This window comes from Oenanthe melanoleuca, chromosome 8 (genome assembly GCF_029582105.1).
Source record: "Oenanthe melanoleuca isolate GR-GAL-2019-014 chromosome 8, OMel1.0, whole genome shotgun sequence".
In the NCBI taxonomy this organism is placed as follows: Eukaryota; Metazoa; Chordata; class Aves; order Passeriformes; family Muscicapidae; genus Oenanthe; species Oenanthe melanoleuca.
Genome location: NC_079342.1, coordinates 10,182,326 through 10,188,325, shown reverse-complemented (window position 1 = coordinate 10,188,325; position 6,000 = coordinate 10,182,326).

The following is a 6,000-nucleotide window of genomic DNA, read 5'->3' as shown; positions in this document are numbered from 1 at the left end:
CTTGGATGGAGGAAAGAGTAGGCAAAAAGCCAGCTAGCAAGGTTCTGTTTAGGTTTGTGCCTGCTGGTGTGTGTGTACTCAGATGTGCATTTGTATGAACATGAACATTTATGTGTACATCTATATACAAATGAAGCAATTTTTGTTTCTCTGTAGTAATTTGCATATTTGTTCCTTTTTGTCAAGAGCTTGTGTCTGCCAGTGAATGGATGCTTTCCTTGTCATGGAGTTACTTATCCAACTACAAAATTCACTGACTGTCTCAAATATCCATTCTCAGTAGGTCAGTTTGTATGACTTAAGCAAAATACCATGATTTTGTTGTGGTGCCCAATGTGCCTCCAGCAAAACTCGGTCTGTGCTGAGAAGGCAGCTGAGACTAGAGTTGGGAAATGATGGAAATACAAAAGTTTTGCTGCAGGGGTTGTTCCTGTGACTTGATCTTGAACCTGTTGGGTTGATCTGATGGCATCTTTGGTGTTGACATCCCATGGCTAGAAGCAACCTCCTTGAGGCAGATGCTCTGCACTCCAGTGAGTGGTGGTGAGTTGGGTGTTGAGCTCCTGCTGCTGATGGGGTGCTGCTGGCTCCTGTGGCTGGACAAAGCTGAGGCCAGGCCTTCACACCTTGCTGAGGATGCTTTGGGACTCCTACCGTGATTTTCTCACTTTGTGTTAAGAATATACACAATGTGCAAGAAACCCTTGGAAGTGGTATGTTGCCCTCCCATATTTATTTTGTCAATGACAAAATTGAAATTACTTTGCCCCCTTTGGAAATAATGAGTGGTTTGTTTGTGAGAATACTATATGGAAAAAAAAAATAATAATTTGGAGACCTGTCTTGGACTTATTTCAGATAATTATCTGAAGCTTTATCACTTAAAAAAAGGCAAACATAAGCCAAAGAGTCTAAAAAAGTTACTGAGATAATGCACAGTGAAAGGTTTTGAGTTTGCTTTACTGAGAAAGTTTTGCTTCTTGAGCCAGCCACTTATATGCTTAGGAAAAGTCCAATTAAGATGACTGAATTGTAAGTGTCATAAAATAGAGAAGGCAGGGGACATTTAATTATAGCTGGGCTGCTAGGCACCAATAGAACAAAAGAAAAAATGTTCACCTAAAGCACAAAGTACTGCCTAACACATTTGCTGCAATAAAGAGACAATATATGGTCTAAACACACTCTTCTGAATAGTTCAAAAATCTGCACCTTCTGATTTCCATGCAGATGTTTTTCTGATTATCCCATAGTTTAAGAAAAAGTAATAACGTTTTAATATTGAGACCTTCAACTTTGGTCACAGGTTGAAGCAGCAGCATCATGCATTAAGACAAAAGTGTTGCCTGAGAAAATGGATTTGTGACCCAGAAGAATGTATAATTGATGTGTGTGGTTGTCTGAATGGTAGAATAACAATAGTATCCATTAGAGATGAGAGCTGGAACTAGTCAGGCAGTGAGGCAGGATGTATTTTATAGGTCATCTGGGCTCCATTCAGATCTACAGGTTGCTATTCCTTCTCCATACTTGAAAGCATTTAATAGATTATTACAAAAGGAAAAGGATGGTATGCAATAATGGTTTAAATTGAAGCTCAGTATATGTATCACCACTGTGTGGCTTCTAAATGAATGCTTCATTTTTAAAATCCTCCCATGACATACTTGAAAGTTTGCCAGAGCATCAACGAATTAAAACAATGAATTGACCAGCAGCAAGAGTAAAAGACCCTGAATAGAGCAGTAGAAACAGTTGTTCTCTTCTGTGGCATAGACAATAATAAATAAGAACTCCCCAAGAAAATTTGTTCCAAAGATGTTGTCTCTCCTCTGCAATGTAGATGAACTGGTTCTGGTCTCTTTTGTTTCATAATGTTAAAATATGAAAAAAATATAGCATTTTGGAAAGAGGTTTAACTGTCAAACAACCAAAGCCAAAAACATGTAATAATGAAGTAAAATTCAGATTCCCTCCTTGCCTGGGAAATGCTTCTTTCATATCAAATTTGATACAAGTTAAAGGGTGGAGAATCTTTTGTGCTTTGTTTCACACGAACATAAAAGTTTTATTCCTGCTTTTAATGGGTAGTATTTTACAAATGTAATGGAACATAATTTTACCAGGTTTCCCTAAGGGGAAGTCATGGCATGATTACATAGGCAGTCCCATCTCATTTAGCATAATGCTTACAATATACATGCAAATATCCCTACGTAACTCAAGTTAGAAGTAGATTGAATAGCATTCAGATAATCATAGAGCAGTGCAGATGCTGAAGAAAGTTTTGCAGGAGAAATATGCATTGAATGACTTGTCCCTTGCAGCCACACTGTTTTTTTGGAGATGCAAAGCAGAGACAATTGTTGCCTGCTTGGAGTCAAAACAAAAGCAGTTTCTAGAGCCCTCCTGCAGGACCCCTGGCAGCAGAGCTGCTGTTTCTGCACCAGGTGTGCAGAGGGGTTGCTGTAGCTGCCATGTGGATTGCAGGTGTGAGACCAGCAGTGCCTCTGGCAGTTACTGCCTCTTTGGGTAGGCAGGTTCCTTTTCATTCTTCTTGGGGAAGGTCAAGAATTAACAAAGACATAATAAAAAAAGAAACTCAACATCTCTCTGTGTTAGATTTCCTTTTTTCCCCCTCTGTCAGTGTTAATATCTGAGTTCTATAGGGAATAGCAATAGGTAGGTTAGTACAAAATCTCTATGGCAGGTATATGCCTGTATGTGCTGTGGAGGAAACTGGATAAAGACAATATATGGAAAATTAGTTGCACATTTTTTGTATTGTAGTTAGACCTCTCTGTTCACTGGCACATTTGAAGCCAAACTGCCTTTTAGCAATGAAGAGGAATTATTGTTTATTGTATTTTTGCTTTATTTTCTTTGGATTTTTTTTTTTTTTTTTTGCTACATCTCAATTGCCTGCCAATACTCAGAAATGTGAACTGTATCAATTTCATTTTAGTCAAGTGTAGAGTTTATCATTCAGATAAACTAACATCAGAGTCAGTATCAGATTGAGGAAGTGTTTGCTCTTCCTTGGTCATTAGTTAGCATTTCATCTGTGAGTGTGGGATGGATAAATTTCAGAGTGCATCTGATTTAACCTCTAAAAATGTATCTTGTCATGACTTAACTGCAGACATCAGGCAAGTACCACTTAGTACCTAGTGGGATGGGAACAAGAATAAGGAAAAAGGTAAACCTCATGGGTTGAGATAAGAAGAGCTTAGTAATTGAAATAAAGTTAAATAATAATAATAATAGGAAAAAGAGAGGAGTCTACAGAAGTGCAAGTGTTGCACAATAGAACTGCTCAGCACTGTCTGACCCATGCCCAGCCCACCCCCAAGCAGTGATCAGCTCCCCCCAGTTCATTTCCTGAGCATGAAATTCTGTGGTGTGCAATATCCCTCTGGCCAGCTCGGGTCAGCTGTACTGCCTGTGCTCCCTCCCAGCCTCTTGTGCACCTGTTTGCTGGCAGAGCATGGGAAACTGAAAAAGCCTCATTTAGACTAAGCACTACTTAGCAACAACTAAACCATCAGTGTGTCACCAGCAGTGTTCTCATCCTAAATCCAAAGCACTGCACTGTACGTGCTTGGAAGAAAATGAACTCTCTCCCAGCTGAAATCAGGGCACCTCAGGTCAGTGACATGGGCACTCCAGTGCTGTGCCAGCCTAGCTCAGGCAGCAGAACAAAAATGCCTTCCATCCCAAATTTGTCCCGTGAGAATGCCTTGTTTGTTTGTCTTTTCATGCTTAAGAAGACACTTCCAGATGGACTGTAATACTGAATTCAAGTTTTGCTTCTTTGTTTGCTTTTCAAGATTAGCAACATCTTGGGATGAGCACTGCAGTCAGTGATCCTGTCAGGTGTCCCAGGTTCTGCACCTGCTGATGGCATTTTCCTCTGCAGTATAAAATGGTGCCTCTGGTTTTGCTGTTTGTAAAACAACTTTAGCTGTTTTATTTTGGATATTTGTAAACCAGGTAAACTGGTAATGTGGTTTAATGTCAGCAGAAATTCAGTAAAGAAGCCTTTTGGTTAACCAAGGCTTGTTCCATTCTTGGGGAAATTCAGGTAAATTAAAGATATATGTGAAGTAAGTGCACCAAGTCACAGTGCTTTAAGCTTCTCTGTGGATGATCTAATTCAAAAGGAAAATGGCTGTAGTTCATGGTAGCTTAATCCTCTTTACGGTGAAGTCAGACTACTTTACCTCTCAGTGAGAATATCCACAGAGGGATTTAATGCATTTTGACTTACATGCATTATCATCATGGGTTTAGTTGGTTTATCTTAACTTCCCTGGATGATCTTTTGTAGAAAAACCACAGACATAGATATCTAGAGCTAGCTTATTTAAAGCATAATCATGTAGTCGTCCTTAATCTGATATGGGTTTTAGTGTAACCATGTTAAGTGATAAGTGAAAACTGCTTTGTTAAGGGGTGCATATAGATTCTTATCCCAAAGGATAACAAAGGTGGTTATTTGTGACTGCACTACCCAGAAATAATTGGAAAGCCTCAGTGCTTGGCATCTGCTTGCACGCTGGGCACTGCAATGCCAGCGACTCCTCGCACAAAATTACAAATTCTAGAATTCAGGTGATTACTGTTATCTCAATCTGTCCTCTGTGCTGTTTTGCAGGCCAAAGATGAAAAGGATACAGTACTCTGGGAGAACTTTGCCTTACATGGTTGTAAAATCAGCTGGAAACACCTCTCATCTTGTGTGGAGAGATTCAATCCTATACCTGATGGGAAGGAAGGGAGGGGAAAACACTGACTGGACCTTTTTCCAGTCCTTGAAGCAGCTTTCTTTGAGAGAATGACATTTCTCATGCCAGAGAGCTGATAAGGGTCAACTGTACAAGACAGAGCTGGAGACATGCAGCGCTGTATGGTGGCATCAGAACTAAAGATGATGAAAGTCTTCCAAACAGATTTCACCCCAAAAGTGAACAGGACATGCCAGGGATATCCCATGGCAATGAGAGTCCTTGTTCCAGCTCAACTGATTCAACTGGCCACGTTGTCTTTTGTCTAAGTTCCTGCTGTCATCACATGACAAGAGATGCTGAAAGCACTGGGAACAGTACACCACAAGAGGAGTAAGGAATTCTTTGCAGATTTTTTAAAAACCTTTTTTGTTCTGCAGCCTTGTTTGAGTAGTTTACTTTATAGTGACTTTGGCTTGAAGCTGAGGGCACCAACAAAGCTGTTATATAAAAGCATTATTGGTATTTGAGGAATTAAGGCTGTGTTTGAGGAGTGCAAGTTTGCTGTGTCTTATGTTATTTTTTATTTTAGCAGTGTTTGTGTACCATGCTTTTGTGAGTTAATGCATAACAACTCAAGTCAGTTAAGTCTATGGCATTAGTGAAACTGTGAACCACATAAAAGACTAAATTGCTTTTTCTCTTTCTGTAATTGCCACTACAATAAAAGCTGTCTTTACTGTAAAATTTTTCAGAGTTAACCCCTGCAGGGCTCCCAGGTTGATAAGGGAGAAGTGTGATGAGGGGTGTGTAGAAGGGGGAGAACAGCTGACTGACTGTAATCAGGGGTGCTCAAAGGCTGTGGGCAGCAGAGGGCAAAACTTGCAACCATGCACCCCAGGTCCCAAATGAATTGCAATGTGATGAGCAAGGGTCAGCAGCTTTGGCAGCCCTGCCCTGCTTGCATCCTTTCCAATGGCCCTGCTGAACATGGCCATTGAAGACAGACAGTTGTGACTTCAAGCAAGAAAAAAAAAAGGGAATCAATTTTTTTGGTATATTCTCTATGGCCACTGTTTTGAACGATATTATAAATATTGTGGAATGGGAGGGCAGGTGGGTCAGTCCCCTTACACCTGTCTGTGGGCAGAAGTTTCAGCCAGAAGAGAACAGAAGGATTTGATGGATGTACAGTATTTCCAGTGGGATAGGTATGCCTCCATCTTAGTAATTATGCCATCCTTATATCAATCCTAAATAGAAACAATTCTCC